This window comes from Danio rerio, chromosome 2 (genome assembly GCF_049306965.1).
Source record: "Danio rerio strain Tuebingen ecotype United States chromosome 2, GRCz12tu, whole genome shotgun sequence".
Taxonomy (NCBI): domain Eukaryota; kingdom Metazoa; phylum Chordata; class Actinopteri; order Cypriniformes; family Danionidae; genus Danio; species Danio rerio.
Window position 1 is genome coordinate 54,367,201 of NC_133177.1, and position 19,301 is coordinate 54,386,501.

Sequence of the window (19,301 nt, forward strand, 5' to 3'; positions counted from 1 at the left end):
GAGATGATAAAAGAGTCAGAAAATTAAAAAGTGATTTGTTGACTTAACAAAAGTGAGTAAACTACCCACATAGCAAAATTTCTCTGGCCCAGCTCTGGCCCACAAAATCAGGTTTTGCTTGGGCCACATGCCACAGTGAATTACGGTACATGACTGGACCAAATCTGGCTTCCAGACAAGGGCCAAACACAGACCATATCTGGGCCAAGTCTCAGCCAAGTTAATAACTCATAACTGGGCCTGAACTGGGCCAGATAGGTTGGTGTGTCACGATTGCAATGAAATTGATAAACCCATGGAGTGATGCGCTTTAGGCACACTATGGGCACGCTTTTTCTCAAAGTGACCTGATTGGTAGAATTTTTTTTCTTTACTCAAAAATGATTTTAGTGTATTTTAAATGTGGGTCAAGACTTGCCAAACTCACATGGCCCACTTATCAAATTTTTAAATCTGGGCCAAATACTACGTTTTTCATCTGGCCCAAATCTTGTGTGCCGCCTTAAAAACGGGGCCACCTCTGCCAAACCCAGGCCATGTTTGGCCCACATGCTGTATGCCAGTGCCGGATGAATGCCTGCTGTGCCAGCTTTATGCCAAATCTGGGCCAGAATTCTTTGCTACTAGGGTAGGTTCTGTTGAAGTGATTAGCTGTGAGTTAATCCATAATTATAAAACGAATAATGAAATGAACTGTGTTCACAATTCTGTCAACATATACATTACTGTAACTTAACACTTACAAGTTACACTGTGTTTACTCACTTTTTATGAGATGTGAGTGAACACAGTGTCACAACTTGTCACCACACAACTTGTCACTTTTTAAAGCAGCTAATTGCTTCTTGCTGCGTTTCCATGTCACTGATGTACAGTATGCCTGAATGGTGTTTATTTAAGTGAGTACATCAGACCAGGATGGCCGAGTGGTTAAGGCGTTGGACTTAAGATCCAATGGACAGATGTCCTCGTGGGTTCAAAACCCACTCCTGGTAGAAACTTTAATATGCAGAAATCTTGCTGGTGGAAAAAAAGTACTAATATACAGTGTTATCCTTGTTCTTTCATGTACGAGCGGGTGCAGTCATTGGAACCATATTGGCTCAAGACTTCTGGTCTCATTAACCTCCATTGATTTTAGCTGTACAAAACAGCAGATTTTTCTGCTTTATGTTTATGCTTGTATTTTCTAATTATATAATATATATTTTTTATATTATTTTCATAAACACAGTTGTTTGTAGCATGTAGTTTGGTCAATCACAGCCATTTGAAATTCCTAGTCATTTCCCAGAGTCAATCTTGCTGAAACAACAAAAGTCAAAACAGCTTAAACCAGTCTAATCTGGTTAGCTGGTTGAGCAGGCTAGTTTTTTGGGTTTTTTTTTTTTTTTTGGCTACTTCCAAACTGGTTTTACTCACTTTTAGGCTTTTAGGCCTTAGCTTGATCAGGCTGGGAGACCAGCTGGAATGACCAACTAAAACCAGCTTGATGAAAACGTATCACCAGTAAAAAAGCCTGATTTAACATCTAACCGGGGCACGCTTAAGTGGTTTTTTACACTGGGAAATGAATCCAAAGTTCTAAAACAACTGCAGAAAAGAGCTGACTTCTGCTTTTCAGAATAAGGCCAGTGCTCAGATGATGGGTCTTTGAGATGATAAAAGAGTCAGAAAATTATAAAGTGATTTGTTGACTTAACAAAAGTGAGTAAACTAGGTTCTGTTGAAGTGATTAGCTGTGTGTAAATCTGTTACTATAAAATGATTAATTAAATGAACTGTGTTCACAATTCTGTCAATATATACATTACTGTAACTTAACACTTCCAAGTTACAATGGGTTTACTCACTTTTTATGAGATGTCAACTTGTCACTTTTTAAAGCGGCTAATTGCTTTTTGCAGTGTCCATGTCACTGATGTACAGTATGCCTGAATGGTGTTTATTTAAGTGAGTACATCAGACCAGGATGGCCGAGTGGTTAAGGCGTTGGACTTAAGATCCAATGGACAAATGTCCTTGTGGGTTCAAACCCCACTCCTGGTAGAAACTTTAATATGCAGAAATCTTGCTGGGGGCAAAATAGTACTTATATATAGTGTTAACCTTGTTCTTTCATGTACGAGCGGGTGCAGTCATTGGAACCATATTGGCTCAAGACATCTTGTCTCATTAACCTCCATTGATTTTAGCTGTACAAAACAGCAGATTTTTCTGCTTTATGTGTATGCTTGTATTTTCTAATTATATAATATATATTTTTTATATTATTTTCATAAACACAGTTGTTTGTAGCATGTAGTTTGGTCAATCACAGCCATTTGAAATTCCTAGTCATTTCCCAGAGTCAATCTTGCTGAAACAACAAAAGTCAAAACAGCTTAAACCAGTCTAATCTGGTTAGCTGGTTGAGCAGGCTAGTTTTTTTTTTTTTTTTTTTTTTTTTTTTGGCTACTTCCAAACTGGTTTTACTCACTTTTAGGCTTTTAGGCCTTAGCTTGATCAGGCTAGGAGACCAGCTGGAATGACCAATTAAAACCAGCTTGATGAAAACGTATCACCAGTAAACCAGCTTGTACTCAAAACCCATACAAAAGCCTGATTTAACATCTAACCGGGGCACGCTTAAGTGGTTTTTTACACTGGGAAATGAATCCAAAGTTCTAAAACAACTGCAGAAAAGAGCTGACTTCTGCTTTTCAGAATAAGGCCAGTGCTCAGATGATGGGTCTTTGAGATGATAAAAGAGTCAGAAAATTATTAAGTGATTTGTTGACTTAACAAAAGTGAGTAAACTAGGTTCTGTTGAAGTGATTAGCTGTGAGTAAATCTGTTACTATAAAATGATTAATTAAATGAACTGTGTTCACAATTCTGCCAATATATACATTACTGTAACTTAACACTTCCAAGTTACACTGTGTTTACTCACTTTTCATGAGATGTCAACTTGTCACTTTTTAAAGCAGCTAATTGCTTTTTGCTGTGTCCATGTCACTGATGTACAGTATGCCTGAATGGTGTTTATTTAAAGGGTCACGAAACACCAAAACACATTTTTTGAGCTGTTGACAGTCGTATATGTGTCCCACACTGCTAAAAACACTATTAGGACACCTATATTTCACTAAAAAGTGTAAATTGGTTGTTTTTGCGTTATTTCAAGCAAATTCGTACTTCCGGTTTGAAACGAATTTTTGAAGCTGCGTCACGGTCATGACATAATAGCGTGTATTCCTGCGTGCAGACTGGGCGTCTGAGCCAGAGTGAGTCTTATTACGTCTTACAGTGTGTTGCATTAATGCATGAGTAAGGCTTGGTTCAAACCAATCAGCGCGCTCTATTGTGCAACTTCATTAATATTCATTACTGTCACCGTGTTTACACCACAGAGACGCCACGTTGTGTTGGCAAAACAAGCGTGAAGTGTTGCTTTTATAGTTTGCTGCAGTTAAGTTTCGTTTTCATTTTCTCTCTGTGAGAGCTCATCTGGATCACGTGTGGATTAACAGTGTACGCGACGCTCGACAACAATAACTTAAGTGTCTAAGGAGAATTATTGTTTACCTGAGTGCTGTTCTCATCTGCAAACGCTGAAATCCGGATTCGCTTGTAGTCTTCTCTTCATAAAGACGCGGCTCTAGTTGCTGGTGATTGTCCAGTCTCTACAGATTTGGTAAGTGAGTGACCAGTGCTCTTTGTTTATTCAGTTTGTTCGTATCGAATTAAGTTAACTATTGCACTGAGTGCAAACATGTTAGCACCGCATTTTGTGACCGGAATAACACACGCGGCTTTTTGACGCGTGTTTAATAACTTTTTATGAGATGTCAACTTGTCACTTTTTAAAGCGGCTAATTGCATTTTGCTGTGTCCATGTCACTGATGTACAGTATGTCTGAATCGTGTTTATTTAAGTGGTTACATCAGACCAGGATGGCCGAGTGGTTAAGGCGTTGGACTTAAGATCCAATGGACAAATGTCCTCGTGGGTTCAAACCAGAGGTGGGACCAAGTCATTGTTTGGCAAGTCACAAGTAAGTCTCAATTCATTGCCCTCAAGTCCCGAGTCAAGTCCCGAGTCAAGACAGGCAAGTCCCGAGTCAAAGGCAACAAGTCTCAAGTCAAGTCCAAAGTCCTGCAGTTTGATTTTCGAGTCTTTTCGAGTCTTTTTAACAGAAAAATAAAATATATACAGATTAGGTATGTTTGTAAGATCTGTATTAATTAAACAAACCTTTTTTATGAAAGAACATCGCTCAGATATATAAAAATACAAATGCAATTTTCTGAAAAAGTACTGAACAGTGCTGCGTCTCGTCTCCACAGCATAATGCACAAGAACGAGTTCCACCAAAAAAAGACTCTATTTTGCCTCACATCACACAGAAATTGCAGGTCTACTGCTGTCTAATTCATTAAGCTTAGTTGTGCTATGTTATGTCTTCGGTGATCAACTTGTGATTAACCAAAATTACATAACCTCAATGTGGTAGCAGTAGACCAACTCGTGTATATGCTGCAAAGTTAAATTGAGTGAAATTGGAATTTTGTCAATTGAATCTCGTGTGTGCTAAAGAGATGGAGTTGCAAATCCGTCTAGCAGCAATGTAAAATAGTAGCACATATTGTTAATGAAGAAGGCTACTTCATACAAACAATAACGTTGTTTTCTTCACATAACGTTGAAGAGCTTTGCTCTCTACCTTGTGTGATGCTCGTGCACGGATTTCCTCTGTTTGTGGACAAAACTGATTGCGAGTTCTCAAATATACACTGCTCACGCGCAAATTTTCTCTCGCTCTCATATATGCACTGCTCACACACAAATTATCTTGAGCGCTCTCAGAGATTATATACAGACTCACAATTTGTGTCGTGTTCCCTCTTCCTTTCATGCTTTTTGATATGATTCATATTGCTGCACTGTTTAATAACAATAACCAAAATACTAAAATAGACTTACATATTAAATGTTTAATCTAATAAACCATAACATTTTTGGTTGTTTTATATGATGAGATATTTTCAGTTTCAAACACTTAAAGACAGAGAATAGACCAGTGGTGCCCCCCTGAAAATTTGCTTAGGGGTGGCCAGAAGAGGCCAGCTACGTCAGTGGCACCAATCAATCCACAATAATTTAGTGGCTGCTATTTATTTATTGAAATATTGCATTGTATTGCATTTATGTAAGTAGATTTAAATAAATAATGTCAACAGCAAAATCATATCGGGGTGGCTAGAGTTTACACAGGGGTAACACCCCTTGTAAAGGGGTTTACACCACTATAAGGCACCCCTGGAATAGATGTTGGATGTAAAGAATACATTTTATTTTAAAAGAATTTAAACAAAAACTAATGCAAGCGGAAATGTAACTGTGATAAAATAAGGAAACACTTGATAAGGTATTATAGCCTACTGTACTATTCACTCTTCAAATAAATCTCACTATCAATCTCATTTTATTATGGCAGCTAAAATAAAGTAAACTAGTCTCTGCTGGCTTTTACTTTGCTGATGAGATTGTGGAGGACATTTTCCATGTCATCCTCTTCATTTTGAGGAAAGCTGTTCCACAGGGCCCCTGAACACGTATATTGGCATGTACTGTGTTTTGAACAGTAGCCTACTACAGTAAAGAACTTCAATTGATCAGTTGTGGTAATACTATAGTTGCTATGGTAACACAAGTGTAATATAAACAAATTACCCAGTGCTGTATTATTTTACAATATAGGGTATTTTATACTACAAATCACTACACTTTACTGTAGTTAAAACTACACTTTGTATTATTTTATCTGTTCACTATTGGTAATACTACTGTATTATGAAGCATTAATTAACAAGTCGTAAATAATACTAGCCTAAAACATAAGTATAACACAAGTATACAACAAGTATAATACTCAAAAACACTAGAATTTATTAAAGAATTTACCTTAACCTTTTAGTTTTTTGTGTATTGTAAATAAATAGTAAAGCAAGAAAGAAACCATATCAACATTCTTGGAATAACCCTTCGCTAAGCCTCCCCCTCCTTAGTTACTGTTGCTACGCCTGTCAAGCTTTCATGCCTGGCACATCTATTACAGTGTGTATGCGCTGGTGTCAGACATTCCCAAGGATTTAATTAGTCATTTTTGACAAACAGGTGAGATATCTGAGAAAGCCAGACAAAAGAGGACTGCAGTATACATTACAGGGGTATATTCACAACATAATAGCAACTGATTAGAGAATAATTTTATCAAAATTGAAGCAAGGTTAGCCTAGCAACCTCATACGCTGAACATTCAACAGCATAGTTCATGCACAGCAGGAGAGGTGAAATTATAAAATAATCTAATAACCTAAGAAACTGATAGATTTGTGCCGAATATTCATTGACCCATAACTGTGTACAGTACCTATTACTGTCAGCATGTTTGTGTGCTCTTTATCCAGTTTTTATTCAAATTTGCAGTTAAGTGGAAGAAAAAAAAATTGAAATGCAAATCAAAGTATAAATAACAGAAGTGAACAAATAGATATTTCCTACCAGCAAACATTAGTGTATGTATTTATATGCGTTACAATAGCGAGGGTTTAAACTAAGCAGTGCTCATAATATCGAGTGGAAAAAAAGAAAAAGACCGCTAGTAAACATAACCTGCTTTTTTTTTTATATATAAGAACACAGTTTAGATCTGTTTAGGATAAGAGGAGTGTGAGTTATTGCCACCTATCACTAAATGTGAATATCGAAAACAAAATCAACTTAGCTGTTAACTCCTTTACCGCCCCTCACACAGCTTGATCCACGCTGGCATTTCTCCTCTTGGGCTTTAGGTTTTGAAAAGGGAAAAATCCCACCACCCAGTCCAAACTTTTAGGATAGCAGGTGTCAGATTTGCACAATCCAATAATTGCGCAACGATTTGGCTTGTTTCCCTCGCTCGAAAGCTTGACAGAGCCCCTGTCCGTAGCCACGATTGGTAAGCCGCGATTGGTGGGTGGCGGTTTTTGGGCGTGGCTTAGCGAAGGGTCAGTTTAAAAGGAGGATCCCGTGAGAGCAAAAGCACTAAAGGTATGAGACGCCATCGTAAACAAAAGTCAAGCGAACGCAAAGAGACTGAATGCACGAGCGAGAGAGAGAGAGAGAGAGAGAGAGAGAGAGAGAGAGAGAGAGGTGTATGTTGTATGTGAGAGAGAGAGAGAGAGAGAGAGTATTGGCACGCGAGTAGCTCGATCTCAAATTCAAATTCTCTCTGCGTTCGCTTGACTTTTGTCCACTCCGGCGCCTCATAGTAGTCACGTTGGATACTGACGAATCAAAACAATCTACCGTGCTTTGATTGGATGTCATGCCGAAAGCGCGCATGCTGTCACACACACACGCGCGCATGCTGTCACAGACACACGCACACATAAACGGGGGGAGAGAGAGAGAGCGGTCCATGTCAACATACTTTTTTATCTTTGGGCTTTTCATGGGAAGCAGCAAGTCTTTACAAGTCAATAGGGGCAAGTCCTAGTCAAAGTCAGAGTCATTTATGTTCAAGTCCAAGTCGAGTTGCAAGTCTTTTTATATTTTGTCAAGTCGAGTCTAAAGTCATCAAATTCATGACTCGAGTCTGACTCGAGTCCAAGTCACATGACTCGAGTCCACACCTCTGGTTCAAACCCCACTCCTGGTAGAAATTTCAATATGCAGAAATCTTGCTGGGGGAAAATAGTACTAATATACAGTGTTATCCTTGTTCTTTCATGTACGAGCGGGCGCAGTCATTGGAACCATATTGGCTCAAGACTTCTGGTCTCATTAACCTCCATTGATTTTAGCTGTACAAAACAGCAGATTTTTCTGCTTTATGTTTATGCTTGTATTTTCTTATTATATTATTAATCCTTTTGTATTATTTTCATAAACACAGTTGTTTGTAGCATGTAGTTTGGTCAATTACAGCCATTTGAAACTCCTAGTCATTTCCCAGAGTCAACCTTGCTGAAACCGAACAAAAGTCAAAACAGCTTAAACCAGTCTAATCTGGTTAGCTGGTTTTAGCTGGTTGAGGCTAGTTTTTTTGGGGGTTTTGGCTACTTCCAGACTGGTTTTACTCATTTTCAGGCTTTTAGGCCTTAGCTTGATCAGGCTGGCAGACCAGCTGGAATGACCAATTAAAACCAGCTTGATGAAAACGTATCACCAGTAAACCAGCTTGTACTCAAAACCCATACAAAAGCCTGATTTAACATCTAACCGGGGCACGCTTAAGTGGTTTTTTACACTGGGAAATGAATCCAAAGTTCTAAAACAACTGCAGAAAAGAGCTGACTTCTGCTTTTCAGAATAAGGCCAGTGCTCAGATGATGGGTCTTTGAGATGATAAAAGAGTCAGAAAATTATAAAGTGATTTGTTGACTTAATAAAAGTGAGTAAACTAGGTTCTGTTGAAGTGATTAGCTGTGAGTAAATCTGTTACTATAAAATGATTAATTAAATGAACTGTGTTCACAATTCTGTCAATATATACATTACTGTAACTTAACACTTCCAAGTTACAATGGGTTTACTCACTTTTTATGAGATGTCAACTTGTCACTTTTTAAAGCAGCTAATTGCTTTTTGCTGTGTCCATGTCACTGATGTACAGTATGCCTGAATGGTGTTTATTTAAAGGGTCACGAAACACCAAAACACATTTTTTGAGCTGTTGACAGTCGTATATGTGTCTCACACTGCTAAAAACACTATTAGGACACCTATATTTCACTAAAAAGTGTAAATTGGTTGTTTTTGAGTTATTTCAAGCAAATTCGTACTTCCTGTTTGAAACGAATTTTTGAAGCTGCGTCACGGTCATGACATAATAGCGTGTATTCCAGCGTGCAGACTGGGCGTCTGAGCCAGAGTGAGTCTTATTACGTCTTACAGTGTGCTGCATTAATGCATGAGTAAGGCTTGGTTCAAAGCAATCAGCGCGCTCTATTGTGCAACTTCATTAATATTCATTAGTGTCACCGTGTTTACACCACAGAGACGCCACATTGTGTTGGCAAAACAAGCGTGAAGTGTTGCTTTTATAGTTTGCTGCAGCTAAGTTTTGTTTTCATTTTCTCTCTGTGAGAGCTCATCTGGATCACGTGTGGATTAACAGTGTACGCGACGCTCGACAACAATAACTTAAGTGTCTAAGGAGAATTATTGTTTACCTGAGAGCTGTTCTCATCTGCAAACGCTGAAATCCGGATTCGCTTGTAGTCTTCTCTTCATAAAGACGCGGCTCTAGTTGCTGGTGATTGTCCAGTCTCTACAGATTTGGTAAGTGAGCAACCAGTGCTCTTTTTTTATTCAGTTTGTTCGTATTGAATTAAGTTAACTATTGCACTGAGTGCAAACATGTTAGCACCGCATTTTGTGACCGGAATAACACACGTGGCTTTCTGACACTACCTGCCGTGTGCATCTAAGTTTCCGGGAAATGCAGAGTTTTTTTTTCTCTCATTCGCCGTGCGGTATCAAACATTGCATGAAAAATACACGCTTAGAGCAGTTCCTCGAATCAAATATCTCGTTTGTCGCGAGGGGCATGAATGAATTCCCTGAATGAAAGAGCCAAACTGCAGTTAAAGTCCAACATTTAATAATTTGGCAAATAATTCGAGTACAGATGTCCATGTAGGTTAAACACCATCACTTTCTCCTGTGTGTATTTTGACTGAAACTTGCGCGTGCCCAAATAGACACTCCCACACCCTCCCACTTTAGTTCCTCCGACACTCCCCCCAAAACAGAGCTGGACACGCCCACTTTTCTGACTTTTTCCGAAGTAGAGGTGTGAAAACACCCTGCTGGAACGAGCGGGTTTCATGGCCCCTTGGGTGAGTACCTCAGACCAGGATGGCCGAGTGGTTAAGGCGTTGGACTTAAGATCCAATGGACAAATGTCCTCGTGGGTTCAAACCCCACTCCTGGTAGAAACTTTAATATGCAGAAATCTTGCTGGGGGGAAAATTGTACTTATATATTGTGTTAACCTTGTTGTTTCATGCACGAGTGGGTGCAGTCATTGGAACCATATTGGCTCAAGACTTCTGGTCTCATTAACCTCCATTGATTTTAGCTGTACAAAACAGCAGATTTTTCTGCTTTATGTTTATGCTTCTATTTTCTTATTATATTATTAATCCTTTTGTATTATTTTCATAAACACAGTTGTTTGTAGCATGTAGTTTGGTCAATTACAGCCATTTGAAATTCCTAGTCATTTCCCAGAGTCAACCTTGCTGAAACCAAACAAAAGTCAAAACAGCTTAAACCAGTCTAATCTGGTTGGCTGGTTTTAGCTGGTTAAACAGGTTTTCTAAAACCAGCTTGATGAAAACATGTACCAGTAAACCAGCTTGTAGCCAAAACCCATACAAAATCCTGATGTAACATCTAACCAGGGCAAACAACTGCAGAAAAGAGCTGTCTTCTGCTTTTCAGAATAAGGCCAGTGCTCAGATGATGAGTCTGTAGGATGATAAAATAGTTAGAAAATAAAAAGTGTTTATTATGATTGACTTATCAAAAGTGAGTAAACTACTGTATAGGTTCTGTTGAAGTGATTAGTTGTGAGTAAATCTATTACCTTAAAATGATTAATTAAGTGAACTGTGTTCACAAATATGTCAACATAATAACGTCAAATTAACACTTCCAAGTTACACTGTTTACTCACTTTTTATGAGATGTCAACTTGTCACTATTTAAAGCAGCTAATTGCTTTTTGCTGTGTCCATGTCACTGATGTACAGTATGTCTGAATGGGGTTTATTTAAGTGAGTACATCAGACCAGGATGGCTGAGCGGTTAAGGCGTTGGACTTAAGATCCAATGGACAAATTTCCTCGTGGATTCAAACCCCACTCCTGGTAGAAACTTTAATATGCAGAAATCTTGCTGGTGGAAAAATAGTACTAATATACAGTGTTGACCTTGTTCTTTCATGTACGTGCGGGTGCAGTCATTGGAACCATATTGGCTCAAGACTTCTGGTCTCATTAACTTCTTGATTTTTAGCTGCTCAAAACAGCTGATTTTTCTGCTTTATGTTTATGCTTGTATTTCTTATTATTATATTATTATTTTTTACATTATTGTCATAAACACAGTTGTTTGTAGCATGTAGTTTGGTCAATTACAGCCATTTGAAATTCCTAGTCATTTCCCAGAGTCAACCTTGCTAAAACCGAACAAAAGACAAAACAGCTTAAACCAGTCTCATCTGGTTAGCTGGTTGAGGCTAGTTTTTTTGGGGGGTTTGGCTACTTCCAGACTGGTTTTACTCACTTTCAGGCTTTTAGGCCTTAGCTTGATCAGGCTGGGAGACCAGCTGGAATGACCAACTAAAACCAGCTTGATGAAAACGTATCACCAGTAAACCAGCTTGTAGCCAAAACTCATACAAAAGCCTGATTTAACATCTAACCGGGGCACGCTTAAGTGGTTTTTTACACTGGGAAATGAATCCAAAGTTCTAAAACAACTGCAGAAAAGAGCTGACTTCTGCTTTTCAGAATAAGGCCAGTGCTCAGATGATGGGTCTTTGAGATGATAAAAGAGTCAGAAAATTATAAAGTGATTTGTTGACTTAATAAAAGTGAGTAAACTAGGTTCTGTTGAAGTGATTAGCTGTGAGTAAATCTGTTACTATAAAATGATTAATTAAATGAACTGTGTTCACAATTCTGTCAATATATACATTACTGTAACTTAACACTTCCAAGTTACAATGGGTTTACTCACTTTTTATGAGATGTCAACTTGTCACCTTTTAACGCAGCTAATTGCTTTTTGCAGTGTCCATGTCACTGATGAATGGTGTTTATTTGAGTGGTCATATCAGACCAGGATGGCCGAGTGGTTAAGGCGTTGGACTTAAGATCCAATGGACAAATGTCCTCGTGGGTTCAAACCCCACTCCTGGTAGAAACTTTAATATGCAGAAATCTTGCTGGGGGAAAAATAGTACTTATATATTGTGTTAACCTTGTTGTTTCATGCACGAGTGGGTGCAGTCATTGGAACCATATTGGCTCAAGACTTCTTGTCTCATTAACCTCCATTGATTTTAGCTGTACAAAACAGCTGATTTTTCTGCTTTATGTTTATGCTTGTATTTTCTTATTATATTATTAATTTAATAAACTTTTTGTATTATTTTCATAAACACAGTTGTTTGTAGCATGTAGTTTGGTCAATTACAGCCACTTGAAATTCCTAGTCATTTCCCAGAGTCGACCTTGCTGAAACCAAACAAAAGTTAAAACAGCTTAAACCAGTCTCATCTGGTTGGCTGGTTTTAGCTGGTTGAACAGGTTTTCTAAAACCAGCTTGATGAAAACATGTATCACCAGTAAACCAGCTTGTTGCCAAAACCCATACAAAATCCTGATGTAACATCTAACCAGGTCAAACAACTGCAGAAAAGAGCTGACTTCTGCTTTTCAGAATAAGGCCAGTGCTCAGATGATGAGTCTGTGGGATGATAAAATAGTCAGAAAATTAAAAAGTGTTTATTATGATTGACTTATCAAAAGTGAGTAAACTACTGTAGGTTCTGTTGAAGTGATTAGTTGTGAGTAAATCTATTACCTTAAAATGATTAATTAAGCAAACTGTTCACAATTATGTCAACATAATAACGTCAAATTAACACTTCCAAGTTACACTGTTTACTCACTTTTTATGAGATGTCAACTTGTCACTATTTAAAGCAGCTAATTGCTTTTTGCTGTCTCCATGTCACTGATGTACAGTATGCCTGAATGGGGTTTGTTTCAACATTTCAGACCAGGGTGGCCGAGTGGTTAAGGAATTGGATTTAAGATCCAATGGTTAAATGTCCTTGTGCACTCAAATCCCACTCCTGGTAGAAACATTATTATGCAGAAATCTTGCTGGGGGAAAAATACACTGATATACAGTATTAATCTTGTTCTTTCATGTATGAGCGGGTGCAGTCATTGGAACTGTTTTGGCCTGAGACTATTGCTCTCATTAACTTCCATTGATTTTTAACTGTTCAAAACAGCTGATTTTGCTGCTTTATATTGCATGCTTGTATATTCTTATTATATAATAAAAAAAAATGTTGCATTATTGTCATAATCACAGTTGTTTGTAGCTTGTAGTTTGGTCATTTACTGTCATTTGAAATTCCTAGTCATCCTAGTCAAAAGTTTAAACCAGTCCAAGCTGTTTGGCTGGTTGAGCAGGCTTGTTTTACAGCAGTTTTGGCTACCTCCAGACTGGTTTTAGCCATTTTAGGCGTTCTGGTCTTAGCTCAGTCAATCTGGAAAACCAACTGGAATGACCAGCTAAAACCAGCTTGATTAAAAACCCATATAAATCTAGCCAGGTTTACCAGTAAACCAGCCTGTTGCCAAAAACCCATGCAAAAGCCTTGTTTAACAGCCAATCAGGGCCAGTTTAAACCATTTTTTACAGGGAAATAAATGCAACGTTCTAAAACAATTGCATAAAAGGGCTGACGTCTGCTTTTCAGAATAAGATCAGTGTTAGATGATGGATATATGGGATGATGAAAGAGTCAGAAAATTAAAAAGTGATTTGTTGACCTAAAAGTGAGTAAACTAGGTTCTGTTGAAGTGATTAGTTGTGAGTAAATCTGTTCTCTTGAAATAAGTAATTATTTGAACTGTGTTCATAATTATGTCAAAATATTAATGACAACTCAACTTAACACTTGCAAGTTACAATGGGTTTGCTTGCTTTTTATGACATGTCAGCTTGTCCCTTTTCAAAGCAGCTATTTGCTATTCACTGCTTTCCATTTCGCTATAGTGTGTTTGAGTTGTGTTTATGTAAATGGTTGTTACACACCAGGATGGCCGAGTGGTTAAGGTGTTGGACTTAAGATCCAATGGACGAATGTCCTCGTGGGTTCAAACCCCACTCCTGGTAGACACTTTAATTTGTAGAAAACTTGCTGGGTTTAAATATGATTTGAACTATATTCCCAATTGATGAATCAGTGATCTCAATAGAATAATTTGCATTCATTTGGGACTTGTGGAGCTGTGCATTGATGGATTTGCTCTTCAGTTTTTGGACTTTCAGCTGTAAAAATTAAACTAAACTTGACTAACAATTTCAATTTACTAGATTTTCTATGTTAAGCCGCTTTGACAGTCTACTTTGCAAAAGCGCTATAGCAATAAACTTGAATTGAATTAAATTAAATGATTTAGTCCTTATCAATATGCTGTAAATATCCTAGTTTTGATTGATTTAGTAATTTTGGTTCACATATCTACAATTAAAGAATGTAAGAGCTAATCTTGGACCAGGATGGCTGAGTGGTTAAGGTGTTGGATGTAACATCCAGTAAACAAATGCCCTTGTGGGATTGAGCTTTAGTGTTACTGAACAACCTGATGACAAAAATAAATAAAAAAATGTTTGAGAGTGTGCATCCAAAGATTGATGACCAGACTGATAATAGAACTAAATGACATGGGTTGAAATCATGAAATGTTAAAAATGTAACTGACTAATAGAAATTAGGACATACTTGGTTCAATCATGCAATCAAAAGACAGGCCTGCTAACAGTGAGACATTGTTCCAGTTGGTGAGACACTTGACCTGTTAACCTTCCATCATCCCTTTGGTTCGGGAAAAATAGTCAGGCTTTACATTTTAATTGATTTCTGTAGCTACTTTAACATTATGAACGGTTCCAAAGCAGCTTTGCAATGAGAAGTGAGCAAGCCAGTGAAGATAACATCCACAACCAAATAGACTAAATATGACCAAAGCTTAAAACCCCACAACACAGTGGTTTACACTGAATTCAGATCAGCTAAGGGACATTGTTGTTATGACACACAGAGAATTAATCAGTGTTTATCCTGCATGAGAAAAGTTTTTCTGACAGATAAGGTCAGCATGGGGTCAGTCATACTTTATTACATGAATAACAAGAAGCTGTGCTCTTGTACATCATATATGGTGTGACTAGAGATGCAGAGATGTTGACATTTTGAAAGAAATGATAACTGGCAGGTGTTTATGGAAGCAGAAGTCTGATAGCATTTATGTCAATAACAAACGTTGATATACATTTTTTAAAACATAATGCTCAGAAATATTATTTTCAAATCTTAACTGGAGGAAAACAGTGAAACTTGGATGAAACATCAAGATGTGTCCCCAAAATTAATTACAAATTACAAATTTGAAGTCCTCTTTTTTTTCTCTGAAAAAACTCCCACACTGCTGACATCTTGGTTTCTGCTTTCGGATCATGAAGTCATCTGCAGTGTAAAATTATACATAATTTATTAGCTGGATTATTCATTTTCTTATCAGTCAATATGGAAAACATGCATACCAATATGGCCTCCAATATACAGTTGAAGTCAGAATTATTAGCCCCACTTTTTTCTTTTAAAAATATTTCCAAAATAATTGTTAACAGAGCAAGGACATTTTCACAGTATGTCTGATAATATTTTTTTCTTCTGGAGAAAGTTTTATTTGTTTTAATTTGGCTAGAATAAGAGCAGTTGTTATTTAAAAAAAAAAAAAATTGTAAGGTAAAAATGATTAGCCCCTTTATTTTTTCGATAGTCTACAGAACAAACCATCATTATACCTTTAAATGTCACTTTAAGCTGTATATAAGTGTCTTGAGAAATATCGTCAAATATTATTTACTGTCATCATCACAAAGATAAAATAAATCAGCTATTAGACATGAGTTATTAAAACTATTATGTTTAGAAATACGATGACAAAGTCTTCTCTCCGTTAAACAGAAATAGGGAAACATAATAAACAGGGGGCTAATTATTGTGACTTCAACTCTATATCATTCATCAAGTCCATCTGAAATAAAAATGTACAATGTTTTTTTTTGCTGGCGCACATTATTATTCTTAAGTAAACAATTAATTTGTGCAATTGAATCTACTGAAACATCCACTTTTGGTAATCTTCAATCAAGTCAGGTGGCCCTCTGTTGACTTCAAAGGCCGTAGCCACAATAATCACATGCCTCTTTCCATTAGTTTGCTATGAGGGAATGGTCCGTGAATGAAAAGCCCTTCCCCTATTCAATTTTCTGTTTCAGCTAGAAGCACATCAATACACTGAAATAAAAGTCCTTAATAAAGGGACTAAGCCGAAAAGAAAATAAATGAATAAAAAGTCCCAATATTAATGCTAAGTCACTCACATTAAGCTTTTAGATTTGGAACCATTTGATGACAAATTTATTTATGTTTAACCAGAATGGCCGAGTGGTTAGGGCGTTGGACTTAAGATCCAATGGACAAATGTCCTCGTGGGTTCAAACCCCACTCCTGGTAAGATTGTATCTTTAAGAACCCTGAAAGAAAGGTTTGTTTGTTAGCATTACTGTTCTGTAATCATTAAAATAATTCTTATGCTGCGTTCACACCAAACACGAATAGAGCTTCAATCGTGAGTGATTTACATGTTATGTCGCCAATAGACATCCTGCGGTGAAATTCACATGTTCCGCGTGAATGATGAGGTGCAAGTTGAGCGTTTTGTGCATCTGACACCCCTTCCTACATGCTGACACAGACAACAGCTCATCAAACTAGGCTTGGCTCAGTCTGAAGCACCACTGAAAGCTTACATTCTCCAGGTATAGTTTCTGGAGGAGTTGATAAACTCACAGAGTTGGGTGCACATCTGAAAAGATCCAGTGGACTCAGACACGGCGCTAAACGGATTGTTTTTCAACCTTCCTAAAGCACATAAACACAGCTATTCTCTCATTAAAATCCATGTTAGCCATTTAGCAACTAAGCTAGAGTCACCGGGCAGACAGCCCTGCTCATGACAGGAATTTTCGTCTGTTGTGAAGTTAATTTCACACACAAAGGAAGTGAGTAAACACAAAATGTTCACGCGTCTATTTACGTTCCATGTCGTGTGCGAACACAGCATTAGATGATAACATTCGGCTTTTACAAACTACCATTTTATTTCCAGACAATGTTTTAATTGAAGGCTGGCAACCATAGATTGAATGAAAATAGATTAAAACCAACAAAACTTTCATAAAGTGGGAAAATTACAGTGATGTTACAGTGTTTTAAAGGGAATTTACGGTACTCAAACTGCTTAACACATTAGTTTAGCAAACACAAGTTTATTTTAGGTCTCTATTTACCCATTTTATTAAAGTCTAAAAGTAATTTATAGTCTAAAACAATCAGGATTTCCAAATATAAAATAATATTGATAACATGTTTTTTATATTTAACAACAAATTAGATTTTAGTTCACGAAATACTTTTTATGCGGTCATACACATAAGACTATTGAAGAAAGATATACTAATAAAACTGAGATGCCAAAATGTGTGTCAAATGATTTAACTTATGAATATTAATCTCAAATAAAGCCGATAAACAATCTTCGGTCATAACTGTAGTGCAGCTGTTGGCCAGACACGAGGACGGAATGTTTCGTTGCAACGTAACAGAACCTACCACCTGTGCTCTGTTGGGGGAGATGTACATAAACTTCTCGCGTTTTACAAAGACATGCAAAGTGTATATCATGTATACGACTATTATATTCTTGTTTTACTATATACAGTCATGTTATAATGCTGAACTCGTCTACACTGCGTTTTATTGTTTCGTATGAATAATGACATCTAACACGAAACCCCTCTGTCAGCTATAAGTTCGTGTTTCCCGGCTTCCTCACTCTCTTTCTGTCAGGGAGTCCGGCGGAGAAGTTCAACTCGAACCGCTTGTCACTTACCAAACTCTTCAAAAGTAAGTAAAACTAGAGTTTCCACTAACACCATGTTGATAAACATATTACATTTTTATCGCGTTGTTACTGAAGAGCTAATCTGTGCGTGTCGCGCCACGTGGCTGCGTGTGAAACTCATCTGAGTTTAATCCGCTGCAGAATGTAAACCTCCCTGAACTTGAGCGCACGCATTATTGCATTACATACTCATACAGTGTGTTAGACGTGAATAAAACTCATGTTTAAGGAGTTTCATGGGTTTATGCATCTGTAGTGAAGCATCTGGAGTTGACTCTGACAGCACGCATGGAGTTTTTAATGTAGTTTGTGTTCATAAACAGGGAGGGTCGCATGAAGCATCTGTAATGGATCTGTGTGTGTGTCATATAATCTGACCAACAGGTCTCTGCTGGTTTAAATCTGGGTTAGACTCGTTTCCCTTGGTTTATTTACTGTCAAAGTCTGCTGTCTAAGTTACAGTTCGCAGTTGACCCCACTTTGTGTAAATAAAACTGACGTATTTCATTTGATGTTGAAGTGACTTTTAAAAACTCTTTCACAAAGACAGAGTCACGTTTTATGGCATTTTATGTATCCAAAGCAGAATTAAGTAATATTTTATTCTGACTTTTTTTTTTTTTTTATGAAAATGCAGGGCTTCACTATATTGTTTTAGCATTGAAATCCGGGGTTCATAGGGTTGTAGAAAACCTGGAAAAGTCATGGAATTTTGACATGACATTTCTTTAGGCTTGGAAAAGTCATGGAAAACGGATATCTGTATACTTGAATATAGGTTAGTTGTCTTCACTTTCACATATTCTCACATTATTAGTGTGGTGTAAGCATCATCTTAATTTTACATGGATATAACTTGAAACTAAATGAGCTATTCCAGCGTTATGGATGTGACATTTGCGGTAAAAACTCAACACATAAATTGACAGAAAAAGTATATTTTAACATTATATTGAAAAATTTAATTATATTTTCCAGAGCAACTAGCCATAGAATTATGGGAGCATAAAAATATCAATCTGTAAACATGTTTTGTGCTTTAAATGAGGAAAATAAGTATGCGTTATGGATGTGACAAAAAAAGTCTGCGAGTTTACAGTATACAACATACTTTGTAGAAATTCTGTGAATTAAACTGCACAACCCAAAATAAATAATGCTAATCAAAATGATAAGAGTTGGCTCTCTATAAAACAAAAATGATTGGTTTTATTTTACTTAATATTTTTACATTTCTGAGGAAAAAGTGTTATGGATGTGACATCTCTCCGTTATGGATGTGACGGATGTGAAATTACCATTTATGTGACTTTGGTAAATCAAATAGAATAGTTTGAAAACATTGACAGATGCATTTTTGAGTATTTTTAAAGTACTGTAAAACACTTGCTTTAACAAAAAACCCAGAAACGGTTTCCGTATTTTGGTAAAAAAGTAATTTTTTTTTATGGCAAGGTTGACATTTGCACGGAATTGCT

At 37.1% G+C, this 19,301-nt stretch overlaps 1 protein-coding gene and 7 non-coding genes across 17 annotated transcripts in view; all 8 read left to right on the forward strand.

The window, feature by feature from the left end:
* The first annotated feature begins 912 nt into the window (after nucleotides 1-912).
* Nucleotides 913-995, forward strand: trnal-uaa (transfer RNA leucine (anticodon UAA)). The gene has a single exon. It is a non-coding gene; the product is annotated as a tRNA-Leu (tRNA).
* Nucleotides 996-1,966: 971 nt separating this feature from the next.
* On the forward strand, nucleotides 1,967-2,049 carry trnal-uaa (transfer RNA leucine (anticodon UAA)). The gene has a single exon. It is a non-coding gene; the product is annotated as a tRNA-Leu (tRNA).
* A 7,837-nt stretch (nucleotides 2,050-9,886) lies between these two features.
* Nucleotides 9,887-9,969, forward strand: trnal-uaa (transfer RNA leucine (anticodon UAA)). The gene has a single exon. It is a non-coding gene; the product is annotated as a tRNA-Leu (tRNA).
* An 859-nt stretch (nucleotides 9,970-10,828) lies between these two features.
* trnal-uaa (transfer RNA leucine (anticodon UAA)) lies at nucleotides 10,829-10,911 on the forward strand. The gene has a single exon. It is a non-coding gene; the product is annotated as a tRNA-Leu (tRNA).
* A 971-nt stretch (nucleotides 10,912-11,882) lies between these two features.
* On the forward strand, nucleotides 11,883-11,965 carry trnal-uaa (transfer RNA leucine (anticodon UAA)). The gene has a single exon. It is a non-coding gene; the product is annotated as a tRNA-Leu (tRNA).
* Nucleotides 11,966-13,880: 1,915 nt separating this feature from the next.
* trnal-uaa (transfer RNA leucine (anticodon UAA)) lies at nucleotides 13,881-13,963 on the forward strand. The gene has a single exon. It is a non-coding gene; the product is annotated as a tRNA-Leu (tRNA).
* A 2,327-nt stretch (nucleotides 13,964-16,290) lies between these two features.
* trnal-uaa (transfer RNA leucine (anticodon UAA)) lies at nucleotides 16,291-16,373 on the forward strand. The gene has a single exon. It is a non-coding gene; the product is annotated as a tRNA-Leu (tRNA).
* Nucleotides 16,374-17,755: 1,382 nt separating this feature from the next.
* eef1da (eukaryotic translation elongation factor 1 delta a (guanine nucleotide exchange protein)) overlaps nucleotides 17,756-19,301 on the forward strand; it is a 34,414-nt gene continuing 32,868 nt past the window's right edge. For all 10 annotated transcript variants that reach the window (XR_012388557.1, XM_017358747.4, XM_021480943.3 and 7 more), the window contains 1 exon segment: nucleotides 17,756-17,825. The gene's annotated coding sequence lies outside the window, so the exon portion shown is untranslated.